Below are 20,816 nucleotides of genomic sequence, written 5' to 3'. Positions count from 1 at the left end.
GGCCCCAGCTAGGCCCGCAGGACACAAGGGTTCGCTCTCCTGTAATGGAATCTACAAGGAAGTTGGCACGGAAACTGCAAAGTACAAAGACAAAGTTTATTAACCCTTAAGGGTGGTCCTACAATCCATACAACACCCTTCGGTATTGCATAGAGTAGCACACAGAACTTGCAAACACAGTCCCCTTTTATACACAACAGAGGGGCTCATAAGTGGGTGGATACAACATGAGGCGAAGAACATTACCTTTTATGGACATTTTCGATACAGAATCAATATGTGGGCGGAGTTAACACATCTCTAAGCCCGCGAAAACATGGTCAAGGGAGGATTAACTGATAACAGATGTGGTCAAGCCTGGGCTTGCGCCAGACGGTCAAAGGAGCTATTTATAGACTGTTACTAGGAAGATTACAAGAGCAACTAACACGAAGATAGGACTCTTCTCGTGCTGAGCACGTGGAGACATGACAATAAAAAATGGAGTCTAGACTTTAGTCAACATAACGAAAAGAACTCGGTCCTAAAGGGGAATTCATGTCTTTAGTGAATGCTTAATCACATCGTTGTTTCAATTTTCAACACATTCACACAGAATCCTGTCTTTCCCGAGAACAGCGAACAGTCTGTTCTACTACAGAATTATAACACACGTTAACAAAGCAGCGCTTCCCTCTACTTTTTCCTTCTAGCAAGCTCAGAGAGTACCTATTACCTTTCCAATGATAAGCGTTATCGGAATGCCAGTTGGATCCCTGGTACCTAAGACCAGAATTTCACAGGTAACCTTCGCTATCATACACACTTCTCTCGCACAGAAAATGTCTCTAATGGCAACACACGGCGATGTCACCGAATCGAACCCAGACAATGCGTCGTGCAACTTCAATCGTCACACGTTTTCTCCTGTGTACCTACAGGATAACAACAATTCGTCTTTCCCGAGAGCAGCGCTTACCTCTGCTCTACTACGGAACCGTTACAAACTTCCGACTTCCTACATCCCAGAAGCCGTGCAAAACAACATAAAACTCAACACAACTCACATAGAGTGTTAGTACATAAACCAATATCAATAAGCAATAATCAATAAGCTATTTACAAGCAATAATCACCAAACCAAAACAATAAAAACCATCGTCTTGCTACCAGAAAAACTGTTGCAGCGCAGAACGTCAAATTCCCCCTTCGGCACAGACCAACTACCTCATCATCCAATTTACTCACATACATTCATTGGTGGGGCCCATAACACCAATATACTTACACTCAGTTGACCTGTTTTCTTAGGGAAAATACGTTTCACACCGCTGACATGAGAGAAATACCTTTACTTTGCCCTAAACACATTGACATTTAAACCTAAAATATCCCTCCCATACGGAGATAGATCATTTAGTTGAATTGGTAATTGATGATTTACTCGTCTACCTTTGCTCTATTACTTTTCTCTTAATCTTCTTCTTCAAATAATCAACACAACACATTTGTCAATTAATCAATTAATCTTTATCTAAGAAATATTGAAAGAAATGTTAGAAATCATCATTAGCATTTCAGAGCACCATATTTACCTCATAGATTCAGGATAACAGCTGTCCAGCAGTGTCACCGTCCTTTCCAGCATAACGTCAGGAAATCGAGTTCGTCAAGAAGAGCAAGCTGATAGCGTAGCATCGAGATAGAGCGAGCGATCCTACCCTAATTCCCTACCTACTTTTATAATGAAAATAATAACAATAATGTATCAAGATTGGGTTTAGAGAGTTCTTATTGGACAATTCCGACTTGCGATGAACAGTTCTCAGGGTGTTAAATGATGAAGTCCTCAAACTTGCTTGTTCCGGCTTTTAAATTGAGCATTGTCTTTTAGTCTTGGACGGGTTCCCCGAATGACCTTGGAGGGTACATGTTCTCCCGGGGTCAGGTCCAGGCCACTGTTCCTGGCGGTGACGAATGCGCACTTCACCCAGAACCTTGTGTTGTCAAGGCAGTCACGTTTAACGTCTCGTTCAGCCATCTTGTCTAGGCCGAAATGGTTAACTTAAGCGAAAGAAACACAAAAACGTAATTAAAAGATAGAAATGACTAATAAAATGTTATCCCCTTACTAATACCCATATGTGTGTGTATTTATCTAGCAGAAGCAACACTCAGAGCGGTTTATACTCACTGAATAAAGCACAAATCACAAATACATCACCTAAAGCAACATATAACATATAATATTCTAATTGTCTACTATTAATATGTGTACACAAGTTAATTCACAATTAATATAGCCATTCAAAGTGCAATTCCCACGTGTAATTCTCTTGTTAATATAGTTGGTGAGTTATCACTTCAAACAAATTAATATTACAATTAATTGATTATTCAGATTAATATAAACATGCAGAATGGGGGGTATACAAAATTTTGTATTACCCGCTCCAGCAGAGATACCAGGGCTACATCTTCAGGCAGGACCAACATAACTAGATTCTTGAAGCACGGAGGCCTCCAGGGTATTGCAGATCCATGGGGCCTCCTCGAAAATAGAATCTCTGTGGTAAGTGCCACAGACATCTGCACTTTAAATACTTTATATGCTTCAGTTCTACCTCCTTGGACGAAGTATATCAATCAGCTATTTTTATTTAAGACCAATGGCCTGATTACTAGTGCGGCGGTCTCCCGACTGCCGCTCTCGCGGTGGCGCAGCGAATGCAGTCCACGGTCTGCGGGATTACGACTCTCACCCTCGTACTGCTGGTGAACCACCCGCTGCACCAGGGAACAGTAATTCTCTGGCAGCGGCGGAGCTGCGCCACAATGTAAAATGCTCAGCGGGACTTCTCCATTCCCATGAGTTTCTGCACCTCCAGCTATTTCATGACTGGAAAAGGTTTTTCCCATGGCCCCTTGGCCATGGGAATACCTTTAATCGGGCACAATATGTGCCCCCTGTCTGTATTATCCTATGGTTCCAGTACGGCATAGACATCACCTTCGATGCCATGCAGGAACTGTTTTTGCCGTTCTCATTGCGGTGCCTGGTTTTCAGGCACCACCATGGAAAAGGTAAACGATCGTATACCTTACACAAGTTCAACTCGTAATAAGGCAGGCGGTCCTTGCGCGGCTTTTGGTGGTTCTGTGTCGGCAGAGAGCCGGAGCAGCACCACAAAAGCCGTAATCTGCCCCCTAGTCATGCACTCGCATTTTAACTGTGTTAAAGGGAGATACCGTAATTTGCCTCTGAATACACAATTTACATCAAGTGGGGGTGTCTGGGGTCCAACCCCTCTCCCCCAGCATCACTGCCAAGTAGACCCATGCCGTGTGTGTTACTTGGGCCAGTTCTAGCTTTCAAGCCAAAGGTGCCTGAGAGCCAGGACTTGTAGGCCCACAGGTGAGATAGGAAAAAGCAAAACCACAGAATGCAGAGACTGCAGGCTGAAAGTGTTGCAAATGTCCTAGCAGCTATGCCCTCAATTTATAGTCAAGATAGTAACAATTGGGAGAGGAGCTTAGCGCGTGATCAAGATGGCCGCGTGAGCCCAGAGCTCCCGAGACCCTCGCTCCCTCCGGCAGCTATCCTGTCTACTATCCTGCTTTTGATGCCCGGAATATTGGAGGGGAGTTGTTGCTGAGGCGAGAGCCGCTGTCCGGATCGAAATCGCCCACCGGAGACCGAAGTTGTACTGCCTGGAAGTTTGTGGCCTACTCCCCGCACGGTGCCCGGGACTTGCGTTGGCACAGTGCCCGTGCACTAATTGAACAACAGCGGCCGGGCTGGGGAAGAGTCGGCGGAGGGAAGGTGTTTTCACTTTCACTTTCGCCTTCCAGTCTTTACAGCGCCCGGGACGGGGCGTGCGTAGTGCCAGCCACTGGTTGCATGGTTGTTTACTCTGTATGGGCAAGGAGATTGTCTACACGGCAGATTGCGATGTCGACCAAATCGGACGCCGACAAACAGAAGCCCAAGAGTACCAGGCGGGGCAGCTACACCCAGACTAACATCATGGACCGTTATGCCCATCAGAAGGGGTCTCCGGGCGGATCGGGCCCGATACTGGAGGCCGCGAAAGACGCGACACCTCCCTCCGCAGAACTAACCCTGCAAGATATCATGGGGGCCATCGAAGGGATGAAGTCCTCGATCGGGCAACAATTTGAGACCCTGGCACATAAAGTGGATGCCATATCGATTGATGTCAATCTGATTCGGGCAGACCTGGGGAAAACTAATGAGCGGGTTCAGTCCTTGGACCTCAAGACTGCCGGCCTCCTGGGCGACGTCTCCGGCCTTCAGCAGGAAGTCCGTATCCTTCGGACGGCAAATGATCACTTTGCCCGACGGTTGGAAGAGTTCGAAGGCCGTGCAAGGCGCAATAACGTGCGCATCATTGGGGTCCCGGAAAATTCGGAGGAGCAGTCGGTGGACCTGTTCGTGGAGGACCTGGTGGTGAACCATCTGGCGCCCAAAGGCCTCAGTAAGTTCTCTACTGTCGAGCGGGCCCATAGAGTTCCTGGCGGGAGGCCCAAGGTGGGGGCCCCTCCGAGGCCGATTGTCGCCAGGATTTTTAACTTCAGGGACCGAGATGTCATTCTGCAAGCCTCGCGGGTGGCCGGCCCGCTGCCATTCCAGAACACTACTGTAAGTTTCTACCCGGACTTTACTCAGATGGTGCAGAAGCAACGGCAAGGCTTCCTGGCGGTCAAGAGAAGACTACGTGAGATGGGACTAAAATATGCCATGCTCTTCCCGGCCAGGTTGCGGGTGGTGTTCGAGGAGCGGACTTTCTTCTTTGAGTCGCCTGACATGGTCGGAGACTGGCTGGACACATTGCCCCAAGGACGGACTGGCGTGGAACGTTCCGGTGGCGCAGATGGTGGTGGGGATGAACACTGAGCCAGGACTTAAGTACTAGGACTCCGGTTCCTCCGGGAGGTGGATATTCCGGGGGGTAGCGGGGGCAGTATGGGAGCTTTTTCCTCCTCTGGGGTTCTTTTCGTAGAGTAGCCGTTATACGGGGCGACAGGCACACTGCAAGTTGGGGGGCACTTTAGAGCTTACGCAGGGGTGCAGGGTGGGGGGTGGATGGGGGTTGTTGTTGGGGTTGTTGTTGTTTTTTGTTATGCAAGGCGTAAAGATGCAAGCTTCTGTGACTCGGGTCTGGTTCCACGTGGGGGGTGGTGGTCTCCTTACATGTTGGGATGGGGGGTAGGGGCCTAAAAATACTCAGTTGGAATGTAAATGGCTTGGGGGATCGTATTAAGCGTGGGATTGTCCTGCAATTTCTGAAGAGATGTACCCCTGATATTGTCTTATTGCAAGAGACGCACTTGATTGGTAACACGTGCTATGCACTCAATCGTAAAGGCTATAAATTTGTTGCACATTCCGGGTTCTCCTCGGGTTCTAGAGGGGCGGGAATACTAGTCAGGTCCTCTCTGCCCTTCGAGGTTGACTCCACTATTCTTGACGATAGGGGACGCTATGCGGCAGTAGCGGGGCGATGGGAGGGCAGGACCTTGGTCCTGGTGTCGGTTTATGTCCCCCCTGCACTGCAGCCCTCTACACTAGCGGACTTAGAGAGGACATTGTTGGATCTCCCAGAGGGAATGTTGGTGGTGGGTGGCGACTTCAATGCGGTTGGCTCTGGCCTGCTCGACAGACACCCGCAGAGGAGTTCGGGGGGGGCTCAGAAGTGGCTTCCTGATTTTATAGATACCCTTGGGCTGGTTGATTGTTGGAGACTGTTGCATCCCACACAACGACAATATACTTTCCATTCAGGGGCGCATGGCAGTCTCTCCAGAATTGATTATGTCCTTACCCTAGCTGTGCACGCCTCCTTTGTCTCTGAGGCCAGGCACATGGCACGAGGTATTTCCGACCATTCTCCGGTGTGGATCTGTATGGAAGTTGGCAGAGGAGTGGGTGGTAGGGTGGCCCCAATTAACCCGTGGTATTTCAGGGACCCTGCGACTCGTAGTGCGGTACTGAAGGCGGTCGACCGTTACTTTCAAGAAAACCTCGGTTCGGTCACGTCGGCGGTGTCCCTGTGGGAAGCGTTCAAAACAGTGATTAGGGGCGAGGCCCTCTCCTTGATAACAGCGGCCAAGCGTCGGAGAGACGCGGAGGTCGCTCAGCTTGAGGCGGAGATCGCGGATCTAGAGTTGGCTCTGGAGGGGGAGGTCACGGCGGAGGCGCTGCACAAGTTGAGCCTCAAACAATCGGAGTACAGGGCCCTCGTGACGGATGCGGCCAAAGCCCTGAGTAGGGAACAGCGGGGCCGTCTGTACGACGTCGGGGACAAGGCCGGGAAGTTGATCGCGTGGCTGGATAAAAAGGAGCGGGTCAATCGTGTTGTGCCGGACCTTGTGACGGAGGATGGCGTTATGGTTACGGAGCCGGATGGCATAGTCCAGTGCTTCGCGGATTATTTCCACACGGTCTATACCTCCGTGTCGGACAAGCCAGTGGAGGATTCATGTGAGCTCCTGCGCGATCTTGCCCTGCCTTGCCTCTCCGACATAGACAGAGATGATCTTGATGGCGACATCACAGTCGACGAGATTGCGGAGGCTATCCGTTCTTTGCGCCCGGGCAAGGCCTCGGGTCCGAATGGCCTGCCAATTGAGCTTTACAAACTCCGACCGGACAAGATTGCTCCGCATTTGCGGGCTATGTTTGTGGAGGCGCGGGAGACGGGATGCCTCCCGGTTGACCAGCGCCTGGCAACGATCGTGGTCATCCATAAAGATGGCAAGCCCAGGAACCGGTGCAGCTCATACAGGCCGATCTCGCTCCTTAATGCTGAGCCGAAGATCCTTGCCAAAATCCTCGCGAACCGGCTGGTCAGGGTGGTCGGTGATCTGATCCACCCTGACCAATCTGGCTTCATCCCGCATCGTAACACCGCGTTGAATCTTAGGCGCATCCACGGAGTGATCGCAAGGGTGGGGACGATGCGGGAGCCGGCCATGGTGGCTGCGCTCGACGCAACAATGGCATTCGACACGGTAGAGTGGGCATACCTGTGGGCCACGCTTGCGAAATTCGGCTTCGGGCCCGGATTTGTGGGCTGGGTAAGGCTATTATACGAAGGACCTCTCGCCAAAGTCGCAGTTAATGGTAGGGCGTCCCGTCCCTTCGACCTGGGGAGGGGTACCAGGCAGGGTTGTCCTCTATCGCCGCTCTTGTTCGCTCTCGCCCTTGAGCCGCTGGCGGCCTGGATACGATGGCACCCAGATGTGAGGGGGATTCGATGGTCCCCTGACCACGAAGACCGCATTTCCCTCTATGCCGACGATATTCTGCTCTATCTCACTTCACCCCGGAAGTCCCTTATAGTTGTCTGCGACATATTGACTTCCTTCGGGAGGAATTCGGGGCTAACCATTAACTGGGGTAAGTCGTATCTGTATGCCCTGTGTGGAGATGTCCCGGTTCCCCCGCGGAATTGCCCGATCCAGATCGCCCGGGAGGGTTTCCTGTATCTTGGGATCTATATCTCTGCCGACCCAACGGTACGGTATGAGAGGAACCTGCTCCCTCCGTTGGCGCGCCTGCGGCGGGACGTGGCGGGTTGGCGGCGGCTGCCGCTTTCCCTCCTTGGCCGTGCGGTGCTATTCAAAATGATGTCTCTTCCCCGTTTTCTCTATGCCCTGCAGAACACCCAGGAGCTGGTTCCGGCCAGCTACTTTCAGGAGGTTGAGAGTCTACAGCGTTCGCTGCTGTGGGACGGCCCCCCGCGTATAGCGATAGCAAAATTAACTCTCCCTTGGTATGACGGGGGTATCGCGCTTCCCGACATCCGAAGATACTATTGGGCCTCCCAACTGAGCGCGATCAATCACGGAGTCTACGGTCCGGCGCTTAGCCCTGGCTTTGCTGTGGACCGGTGGCTGCTGCGGGGTGGTGGCTACTATAGAGCACTTTATTCGAGGCCACCGGCTGGGTCCCTCTCAGGGCCGACCGGGGTGGCGGTGCACGTGTGGAAGACAGTCACGAACTCCCTGGGATGGAAGGATAGGCTCACCCTCGCCACTCTGTTGTATGATTCGGACATGCTGGGGAAACTCTGGCACTCTAAGGGATTCGACAAATGGGATCTGATAGGCATCTCCAGGGTGGGGGACATGCTGACCAAGGGGCGGATTAAGTCGTTTGATGAGCTGCGGACGGAATATGCGCTCGAGGGCACGGAGTACTTCCGGTATGCGCAGGTGCGCCATGCGCTGCAGTCGGTCCTCGTTGAGGGGGGAAAGGTGCCTGAGTCCTCTCCATTGGAGGACCGGATCCTGGACGGCCATATGCCGGAGAGCACAATCTCCCTAATCTACAAAAAGCTTGTGAACGTTCGGACCGATCTCCTCCTGGGGGTGCGGGACCAGTGGACTAGAGATGGCCTCGAGCTGGACGATGAGGATTGGCAGTATGCGGTCTCCTCTCCTAAGGAGGTCGCAATCCCCGCCAGGTTGCGGCTGGTCCAGCTTAAGGTACTCCACAGAGTCTATGTCACTGGGCCCCGATTGGTCCATATGGGTTTCTCCGAGGACGGGCTGTGTAAGAGGGGTTGCGGGACGGTGGGCACCTTTCTGCACATTATATGGGAGTGCGGTGTGATTGCAGAACTATGGAAGCGGATTCACGATGTGATGCAGGAGGTCACGGGTATTGTATTGCACCCAGAGGCGCGGCGCTGTCTTTTGAATGTGTGGGGTCCTACAGACTACGACGCTGCGCAGACTCAATGGGTGACCCTAGGTAATATGGTGGCTAAGCGAGATATTGCAAGATTGTGGGGATCCCCTAGCCCGCCCACCCTGGATGCGTGGAAGGACAACTTGGACTGGTGCATGTTCCGGGAGAAAACGGTCTATAGTGCGCGGGGGGGGGCCCAAGAAATGGCATAAGGTATGGGGAGGTTGGAACCAGTATAGGGGGTACATATGTTTGCCTCCTGCCACTGAACCACTAGAGGAGCAACTTTCCCCCTAGCCTCACTTCCGATCTGGGTCTTTCTGACACACCTCCGTTAGAATGTTAGCGCCTCTGCTTCTCCCTCCTCCTCTCAATCGGTGGCTTGATCTGATGTTGGAAATGGGGCCGCCCCCTCGTTGGGAACTGACGCGAACTTATAATGTATATTGCCTTGCTAGTTGTGTTCATTTTCAAAAATGGAACCTTTGTTTTTATCCTGCAGGAGAGCTATAGATGACTGCACGTGTTGATTGACGAGCTGCCGAACCTCCGGGTTGTCGGCTGAATAGCTGTGTAGCTGAATTATACGAATAAAGGTTTAAAAAAAAAAAAAAAAAAAGATAGTAACAATTACACAATTCATATGAAAGCACTTGCTGAAGAGTCCAGACTGTGTCAAACTGACCAATGGTCACGACCAATCCAGGATCAGATTATTCCACAGCGAAACACATATTCAGCCTAAAAGAGAGGGCTGCTTTTGTACGCAAAGCAATACAATCAGCAGCATCTCCTGCTCTGATCAAATCCACACAGTCAGATAGCAAACGGGAAAAATATTTTTGGATACTGTATGGAAAAGGCATTTACACATATTCCCCTGGCGAGCAACAAAAACAAATGTAATAAAACAATGTTGGCTACTTTAATCAGTTTGTTTTAGGGAAAACGTTCTTTTTGATTCAAAAACGATTTCAAAGCACTCCATTCTCTTCACTTGCGAAATAAAACAATTGTTGGGCTGGTGTGTCGGCAAACATACAGGTCAACAAAGTAAAAAGCCAAGGGTGAGAGTCTGCACTTAGATGGGCAATAAATGTGGTGCACAAATTGTTGTAGCATGGGAAAGTACAAAAACGTTAGCCACAAATTAAAATGTTTCTCTTAAACAGGAAGAGCTTGCATGCATATTATATATAGCACACGTGGATAAACACGACTGACTTCCCACCAATAAAATGAGCTTTTAGTTAACCATATCAACCTGCATATAGCTTTACTACGCACTACTGCACTTTCACTCGTCTGCAAGGTTCATGATAAAAACTTTCTCTGACGCCTCATCTGACTACAATGGTTTTCTAGATTCCTCCCAAATTCGAATCGTAAACCATTCTTTTTCCCATTTCCACGTTGTAAATAGCACACATTAAAAGTAAAATGGCTCCAAAAAGCTGCAGTGGTCTCCAAAAGACACTAGAGATGGAAAACTGTTTCAACGCCTGTCAAATAGAATAGGATATCATAATTCCAACATGCTGAAGCTCTGATTTGCATAAATAGGACCTGTGCCCCATGCTACTATAAAAACAGTAAAAATATTTTAGGATAAATGTAAATTGCTTTAAAATATCTATTTTATATGAGAAACAAACACTAGAACATTATTTACTTAAATGTTGAAGGTGTATTTAAATAAACTGAATATATAAAATTACAATTATTTTTCTTAAAAAGTAAATGAAAATAAACCTAGAGTATACAAATTATTTGTATCATGTAATAAACATTACTAAAAGTTATTTATAAAATTATTGTAATGATTTTATTGTAAAATAAAATTACATTTCAATTTAAAATATTTAATCAATATATTTTATAACAAGCTAATAATTATGTTCTATTAACATCAATTTTATTTGCAATAAATGTAGTTATGTGTTTAACAAGTTAAAATATGTTAAATCAATTTACCATTAGTCGCCATGGCCTTTTATGGACTTTTACTTTAAGTCCCTACCTCCATTATTTTTGATGGTTAGATGTTGCAATGCCAGTGGTTGCAAAGTGTGGTGCTCCGAGCTGGAGTACATTTATGACTGTTTGGGGTCCCTTTAGTCTGTAGTAACTATAAAAGTGCAGTTTGTAAATAGCAATGGGTTTACTAATTTGTGGGCGGGTGCATGCCCCCCTAAATCCCTCTCTAGTCCGCCCTTAACTCATTTTTTCTCCTCTTTTTACCCTTCCACTTCTGTAGCAAGTATTCCCCATTTTCCAGCCTTTCATCTCTGTCCCTTCCACATTTACTTCTAGAACATATTCCTATATCCAGATATCTCTGTGCATAAAAGATAGGAGAAGCATAGTCGTTGACCTCTGCATATAAGTTTGTAAACAGCATCTTGTTGTAAATTAATAGTACAGTTGCAGTACTACTGAACGTACTACAAAATGCAGTTTGTGAATAGGCTCCTTACTGCTCAAGGTCCCAGTCCCATGCATGTTGTAAACCCAGTTCAGTAGCTTGGCACACTAGATAGATTGTAAGAGTTCCATGTAAAGAATTTCCTCTAGGTCTCTCTGTCCAAGACTGACAACTCCGGCGCCTGTTCCTAGGGACCAGTCTGAGGAAACAGGCTCACCAATTAAGCCACCTTTGATCATGAAATGTTCTGACTTCAGACCAGGGTTAAAAGTTAAGCACTGACTTAATAGTTCTGCAGTAGATTGTTGTGCGTAAGGCATTATTGTATTTAATGTAAATACTTGTGATGCAAAATATTGTACAGATAAATGGCAAAAACAACTTGCTCCATCTTCTCCACCTAAACTTTTGAAGATACTTTTCTGTACATGACAAGACATTCATGAGGAAAAATCAAGCAATGCCAAACTCTTTTAGCCAGTGAAGGAGGCATGTGTATGGCCTATTTAAAAAAGTCAACAGCTCGAAAGTCTAATTAATAAACAACTAGTTACCTTTCTTGAATCCAACTTAATCTTGGACCCCTCCCAATCCAGCTTCCGTCCAGGTCACAGCACAGAAACAGTTCTTTTGGCCGTAACAGACTCCCTGCGCTTAGGGCCTGGAGGCAGGTAACTCAATCATGCTTGTGTTATTAGATCTCTCTTCAGCCTTTGATACTATCTCCCACTCAAGGATGCTAGAATGGCTGCGAGAGATGGGTATACAGGGCACTGCACTTAAATGGCCCCACATTTTTCTGACAGATAGACATAAAACTGTCATTCTTGGCCCTCAATGCTCCTGTAAGACAATCTTAGACACAGGTGTTCCGCAGGGCTCCTGTTTGAGCCCCACCTTGTTCAATATTTATATGGCTTCCCTTGCCGGAATTGCAGAAAATTGTTTTGAAATAATCACATACGCAGATGACATCCAGCTGATGTTTACTTTCAGCCCTGATCTGACAGCATCGAAAAAGCACTTTGCCCTCGGCATTTAGCCATCTCTGACTGGATGAATAAGAACTTTCTCCAACTGAATGCAGAGAAGACGGAGATAATGCTGTTTGGAAAAGCCCCCTCTATCTGGACCGACGATTGGTGGTCCATCAACTGGGCCACACTCCTATGCCCAAACAAGTGGCAAAGAATCTTGGCATGAAACTAGATCAAGCCTTCACGATGAAAGAGCACATCTTGGCCACCACTGGAATATGCTACCACAATATGCGCCTCATTCGCTGGATATTCCCCTACATTCCAATCTCTGCCCAAAGACTTCTTGTCCAAGCCTTAGTAGTTAGCAGGCTGTATTACTGCAATTCTCTCTTGGCAGATGCCAATAAGACTTTGGTTGCCAAACTCCAGGTTGTTCAAAATACTGCAGCCAGGCTTGTTCGGAATTGCCCACCCAGCACTCCCTCAGCCCCTTTGCTGAAGAAACTACACTGGTTGTCAGTGAAGAAATGCTCCTGTTGCAAGATCTGCTGCCTAACATTCAATGCCCTAAAAGGGGATGGCCCACTTTATCTGCAAAAACAAAAATAAAAGCATACTTCCCAGATGCAACCTAAGATTTGCCAACAAAGCCCTACTGTGCATCCCTCGCATTCGCCTGACCTACAGAGGAGGAAAGGCCTTCTCTTACCTCGCTCCTTTCTATTGGAACAAGCTGCTGCATTACATTCGCATGGGTGCAAATTACGGCAAATTCAGAAAGCTACTTAAAGCTCATCTATTCTAATTCTTTCCCCTTCCTTCTGTACTTGTTTCCACAACAGAGCCAAGATGCCCCAAAGTGATTTGTTCGCTATATCAAGTATCCATAACATAACATAACATAACATAATAAACACTTGAAATATTAAAGTATGTATTCAAAATGGATTAGATCGCTGTGATTCAGGAAGCAAAAACCCTTCTTCAATGTTAAACAGTTCAGATTAATAAATTGCTTTGTGGCTGGTGAGACACTTTTTGTGCGCAGCCCATGGGCAACTGACATAGAGGTCCAACTTTCCATGATTATAAATACTGAGAACCCAGGTTTTCGCAATGACTGAATGAGAAACAGCTGCCACCATTAAATTTTCAATTTGGTGACTGCCTTCACTACAGTTGATAACAAGTTACTCCTGAACCAGCATTAGGTTGGAGTGCCAGACTTCATCACCACTATCTGAAATCACTTAGAACAGAATATTTAGAACCCTCTAGCCATATTACACCCTATACTCTGTAGCTATAAAAAAAAAGGTTGTAAAAGCTTTTATTTCTAAAGAAACTTAAGAAATAGTATACATTCTTTGCTTCATTCTTATGAATGTACCTATTTGTGATCCACTACGTTTAGATGTCTGCATTTTATTAAAGTTTGCAAACCTGTAAATTCTAGTTTAGGTTTTAATTTATTTATATAGACAGACAGACAGACAGACAGAGATAGATAGATAGATAGATAGATAGATAGATAGATAGATAGATAGATAGATAGATAGATAGATAGATAGATAGACAGACAGATAGATAGATAGATAGATAGACAGACAGACAGACAGACAGACAGACAGACAGACAGACAGACAGACAGACAGGCAGACAGACAGACAGACAGATAGATACCCCAAACATGACTGCACAGAATTACCCCAGCTTTGGAAGAAAGCTAGATCTTGGTCTAGAAATGCATACTTTTTGTGATTTGCTGTAAACCAGTTCACTAGTTCTTTGTGAAATTAAGGTACAAAATCTATGTATTTATATCACGCCTCAGAGGATCCAAAGATTTTACAGTAGCATTCCAAGTGACAATGCGTCATGTTTTCCAAACATCTGGTGTCATGATTTCACCACTATACCAGATGCTTAGTGACAGCACTCTTTTCACATATACCTGTCACTAGACCTTGCATTGAATGTTTAAACACTGGGGTGTTTGGTAATTCACCTACTATCAATACTGACTCACTAGAAAGGGGACTGATGTATTAAAGGGTTTCACCCATTCTCTGTCTGTGGGTAAATGTGATGGTACATATTAGGAAAGATTCTTATGAAACCAGCCATTTTACCTATCAGTGAAAGAATCAAAAATTGCTAAAATATCAAATATGATTTTGATATTTCCTAATTCTCTACAGTTTATAAAATATTTAAATAAAACCTTAAACATGCTTCTAAACCCTGCATCTTTAGACCAAAGAACACAAAAGTGAAAAAAGCAAAAGCAAGAGGAAACAATGTTTTTGTGACAACCCTAAACAACAAAACTCAATCATAAAAATGTTAGCCCAGTCTGTCTTACTGCTGCCTTGTATAACAAAGTTACATTGTATTGGCACCTTTAGGAAGAAATAAAAATGACACTTTCACTCACTTTTTCCTTTCTTTGAATGGCATTTACTTTGTGGTGGCAAAGGTGTTTTTTCAGTGTTTATATGTTTATACTGGTAAGGGATATTTTCCTTTTGTGGGTTTTAAACCTATAATAGGATAACCGAAAAATCTATTATGATTGGACTATTTCAACATAAGGAATTAATGCTTAATGTGATGTTAATCAAGTCTTTCATCTTCATTGTGAAACCTGTTGTATTCTGTAGACCTGGGCGGTAAATTCTGTTCCGCTCGCGGAATTTGAGTAATTTCACGTTCCGCGGCTTTGCGGAATTTTTTGCTTGTTCGCGTTCTCAAAATGCGTGTTTGCGAGATATTTCCCCCCGAGCACGCAAACAGTGATCGTGAACAGGAAAAAAGCATCACGAACAAACAATTCCGCGTGTTCGCAGAATTTCTGCGTGTTCGTGGAGATTTTTTACCATTTCACGGAGCTTTGCGTAGCGCGACTACGCAAATTCTGCCCACCCCTAGTATTCTGTTTATTTTATGCTTAAAGTGTTATGGTTTTAATTACATAAACAATAAAACTATTAATTACTTACTTGCGTAAAGGTTATCTGAGCTTGGAATTCTAAATTCCTCATGACTCCGCGTACTGAGGCACATGCTGCGGAGTATTGCTGTTTAGTTCCAACAGCAGACTGGCCTGAACCATCAGTATTTACAATATAGTCATACTGCCTAGAGGCAAAATATCACAGGGCACAGATTATTCTTGTTCATATTGGAGGAATTCTTGTGTTTACAAAATGGATTCAAAGACATAGTCAACATGTGTAGCTGTTAAAGAGGTGGCTCACTTTATCCATGTAGGATGTAAGGCTTTCGTTTTAGGGACACTGGCCTTAGTAACAGTCTCTGAGGCTGGAATGGGAGTAACCACAATTATACATTTCCTCTGAGCCAACGGTCTTTCCTTTATAACAGCTGTCTGAACTGCAGCCAATATTTTTTCTGTAGGTGCAAAACACATTTCAGCATGTGAATATAAATGTGATTTATGTGCAATCAATACAGTATCACGCTCATTGAAAGTGACATATGTATAACCAGTGGCTCCCACAATTATGCAGATCACCGAGTTTGTTATGTTGACACGTGTGAGTAAGTGTCAGAATCCATGTATGTTCTCGTGTCCAATGTGTGTTTGAAATGAATTCATAAAATGGTTTTACCCTTTGTGCATATTCTGATATGTATGTTCCATCAAAACTGAGACAATCCAAGGGGGCGGAGCTTGACGCGCTTGGAAATGGCCGCGCTCTAGGCGAGCTCTCCTGACTATGCCGCAATCCTGCATCTATCCTGGATACCCAACCGAGGTTACTCTAAAAAAACGGAGGAATCGTGCTGCTGTAACACCCGCCGTGGTGTATGGGCGCTCTATCTTCGTCTGCGATGCACAGGGTCGGCACGGGATGGACTGCGGACTTGGCCGGGCGGTGATGCCGAGCTTGGTGCTGCCTACGTCGGGCCGCGTCCTGTACGTAAGCCCGGGGTGCCGCTATCTGGAGCAGGCCTTCTGACGCGGCCTTAGCAGGGACTAACGTGCGGCGAGCGGATGGCGCCGAATCGTGAGTGCTGGTGACCGCGGACGATGGACTGCTCTATCGACTCGCTGCACGAGCCTTGTGGTGCTTTAGAGGGTGCAGGAGACACGCTGGAGGCGGAGTGAGGCCCTGGTGCGAGATCGGAAGATCAAAGATCCTGAGGAGGCCCGGCGTCGCGGCGCACGGTAAGAAACCCCGCTGGCTTTCTGCAACCCTCCTTGCCCTGCAGCGCCCTACCTGTGCCATCTAGCAAATGAGGGCAATATTGACTGGAGCTGGCATACGGCGTGAGCGGTGGCCCCAAGGCACATGGTTGATTTCAATCTGCCTAACAACATACTCGCTTTCGGGAGAGGCCCATACGGAAAATACAGAAGGAACTGTGCTATCGGTGAAGAGTGGCCATATGTGGCAATCTTGATGGAGTGCTGGGAGGTGGAGATAGGGTTTGGCGAGGAGGTGGCCCCAGCGGAGCACACAGTACTGCGCAGCATGTTTTGGTGACCTAGGACGGCGCAAAAGTGCGAAGCATTCCGCTGATAAAGAGGGGAATCTATTGAGAGGCCGCGCTATGGGCGATATACTGGACGCATACTTACAGGGTCTACTGCATGCGGTCCTGCGTGTCCTTCTCAACGTGCATAACAATTTGCGCACTGATTGATGTTCCATCAGGGTGATCACCCTGGGATATCGGGAAGAGGCTTATTCTGATGGGCGTACAAGCACTTGCTCTGACGAGGTCGTGCCTGCACCGGACCAGCTGCGCACCTTTCTATAGTTAACGGACCAGGCTGTGGAGCCACCTCCTACCTCCGCCACTGATGCAGGGACTGTGCTGAGGTGCTGGATCAGAGGCGATCTACCCCTGGGCTCGCGCTAGGGCGCGACCTCTGGCTTGTGCGCGGTGGCTTGTCCTTCGGTGTCTACAGCTGTCTGGAGACCCCTACTGCTGCAATTGAACCATTCCCTTCATGCACTACACAGAGTGTGGAAACAGGATAAAAATCAGCCTAAGCTACACTTTGAGCAGCGCCGGAAGACCGGGGATATGGGTGCTGAGGTGCCAGATCCGAATCCCGTAAACACTACAACGTCAGGATCTGACTCTACAGTGGATTTCCACGCAATGTTCACCACGATACAAGCAACCCTGTCCAACATTGACGGGAAAATAGACTCCTTGACCTATCGGGTTGACCGTATGTCGGAGAGGCTGGACAAACATACAGAGCGAATAGATGTGGCAGAACGCCGAATATCCGAGGCAGAAGACTCGCAACATCAAATTGAACTGAAACAAGCCAAAGCTGACAAAGCAATACAATCTCTGTTGGCGAAGACTGAGGACTTAGAGGCCCGCTCGTGCCGATGCAATCTGCGCATCATGGGAGTGGCGGAGTCGACATGGACAGGAAACATGGAGAGGTACATTGAAACACTCCTAACCACTCTCTTGGGCAGAGAGGTCTTCTCTGAGGTCTTCATCATAGAACGGGCTCATAGATCTCTTGCACCTCCACCGATACCTGGAGCACGACCTCGTCCTATAATCGCAAAGATACTAAATTATAGGGACAGGGATGCGGCCCTTCGTAAAGCTTGTGAGATAGGAACACTAAATTATCTTGAGATCTTATATGTACCGCAAGATATGTAAGTGTGGTTATATGATTCCTTATGTAATATCTCAATGTTTCATAATCCTGTTTTTACAAATTCTGAGACAGGTTTACTTAATTTTCAGATCTCGGTTGTTATATGATATCTCATGATGCTTAAATAACTATGGGGTTGCGGCGTGGTCCCCCAGCCGTTCATCGGGTGGGGTAGTTAGCCGGCGGTAACCGTCCCCCCTGTGTATAACACAACCTTTATTTTTGGACCGTGTTTGAATTGGGGAACGAACTGAGGGGTGGAATTTATGTTAGCAGTTATGGGGACTTTTCTTTGCCATATTTGGGATGGTGAGTGGGAGGGGGGTTGCGGGGCAGGAATTTGTTATGTTGACAGTCGTACACATACTAGGACAACATACTCACGCACACAAATGCGTTACGCAACCCAGGATGACACACACGAGCACCTACTGATTATGATCAAGGCACGAGAAGTCAGTTTCATAGAAACAAATGGTAATATCAAGCATATATACGAAGGCTAAAGCAACACCTTTGCAAATCATAACGTGGAATGTAAGGGGCCTAAACAATCCTAAGAAGATTAGACAGGTCTTTGCCTACCTTAACAGGCACCACGTTGATATTGCGCTGCTTCAAGAAACACATCTACTCCAGCGTAAGGAAGATACACTAGGTAACAGGTGAGCAGAAGTAGTAGTATCTGCAACATATTCCACATATGCTCGGGGGGTCAATACAATTATACGTAAAGGAACAAACTTTCATCTGCACCAGTCACTAATTAACCCGCTGGGTAGATATGTCATCGTCATAGGTGTCCTGAGAGGAACTAAAATAGGCATCATTAATGTATATGGACCGAACACTGATGATCCTGCCTTCTTCATGCACCTCCGGGCACAGATCCGCGCACTACCAGATATGGAACTGATATGGGGAGGGGACATGAATGTAGCGCTGGATGACACGCTGGACAGATCCCTGAATACCACAGAGCGACACAGGCGTGCAGCCTCCACTATTCTCAATGGCATGACAGAATTTCGCATGCTAGATGTGTGGCGAGCACGCAACCCGACAGCTCGTGATAGCACTCATTCCTCTACAGTAAATAATAGCTGGTCGAGATTGGACTACTGGCTTCTCACGAGTCATGCTTCCACATGGGCTATAGATATAACACATCTTCCCAAAACACTCTCTGATCATAAACCCGTCCTACTGGCATTAAGAATCCCGACTTACACACCTCCTCCATTTATATGGCGATTCAATGCAGCGGCGCTCCTTGACCCCATATATAAGGATACAATACAAAAGGCGATAAAAAGGTTACTTCGCTGACAATGCAAAATCAGTAGACAGTGCAGGTACCTTGTGGGAACCCTTTAAAGCTACGCTGAGGGGAATCTGTATAAGTACGAATGCGGGTATCCTGAAGGATATCAGAACACAGCTGAAGATAAGTGAGGATCGCATAAGATGCCTAGAAACAGAATATGACACATCCCATAGCGCACTCACCCTTAGTGATATACGGGAAGAACTGAATAGATACAATGCACTGGCAGAGGATGAAATAAAATACATCTCCCGGCGCCAGGTAGCATGCAGATTGGGGGAGGGTGGAAGGCCAGGCAGGGTGCTAGCCCATAAAGTACGCGCGGAACGCAAACAACAAACGGTTACCCAGATAGAGGACGACAGAGGACAATTACATTATGACACACAGGGTATACTTAACATATTTGTAGAAACATACCGGGATTTCTATAGGTCACAGTCCACAGCACAAACAGCTGATATCTTAGAGTATATTGAAGATATTGCCTTGGTATGGCTTTCTGATACGCATCGGGAATACCTCGCTCAACCTATATCGGAGGAGGAAGTATTGACAGCAATTAAATCGTTACTTAATGGTAAATCGCCCGGTCATGACGGATATACAGCGGAATTTTATAAAGCGGTTCCTGACCTACTCATTCCACCATTGTTGGAGATGTATGATGAAGCCTATCATAATAAACTTCTCCCCCCTACGCTACGTGAAGCGCTCATCGTGGACCTCTTAAAACCAGACAAAAACCCAGACAAGGCGGAATCATATAGACCTCTATCATTGATAAACACTGACGCAAAGATACTGGCAACAATCTTCGCCACAAGACTGCAGCCGCTCATGCCCACAATAGTTTTACCTGAACAATCCGGCTTTAAACCAGCACGCTCAACAGCACATAATCTACGCACTATATTTGCCCTACTACATCAGCTGAATCCGGAGTTGCAAGCTGTGGCGGTACTTCTGGATGCCGCTAAGGCCTTCGACTCTGTCGAGTGGCCTTATATGTTCGCGATACTACGAGCGATAGGCCTACCGCCCAGGCTCATCAACGGGATCGCCCTATTATACAACAAACCCACTGCTCGCGTCAAGGTAAATATGCATATATCGGATCCATTGGAAATACAGCGTGGTACCAGACAGGGCTGCCCGTTGTCCCCAATACTTTTCTCCATCGCATTGGAACCGCTGGCTTGTAAAATACGTCAGAACTATGCACATGCGGCATTGCGATTCAGTCAGCGACCTATCATCATATCACTATATGCAGATGATATGGTACTATACCGGCGTAATCCAGAAGAAACTCTCTCACCAATACTGCGGGAGTATATAAAATATGGGCGCATCTCGGGAGTACTAATTAACTGGAGTAAATCGGCTGTAATGCCACTAACGGCAAACACTAAGGCGCCGCAAATGGAATTTCCCCTTGTTTGGCATGACGATCCGGTTAAGTACCTAGGAATCTGGGTGCACCGAGATGCGGAATTAGTATTGAGGTATAATTATGGAGCCATAATAGACCGCATAGAAACACAAATAACCAGGTGGATCGCACTACCTCTATCACTAGATGACAGAATATCATTAATAAAGATGATACTGTTACCCAAACTATTATACCTTTTCATTAACATACCAGTAAAACCACCAGCTCCAATTTTTAAACAGATACGATCTAACTTCAGTAGGCTGATATGGGCCGGGAA

This window comes from Triturus cristatus, chromosome 7 (genome assembly GCF_964204655.1).
Source record: "Triturus cristatus chromosome 7, aTriCri1.1, whole genome shotgun sequence".
Lineage (NCBI taxonomy): Eukaryota > Metazoa > Chordata > Amphibia > Caudata > Salamandridae > Triturus > Triturus cristatus.
This window is presented reverse-complemented; position numbering follows the sequence as displayed.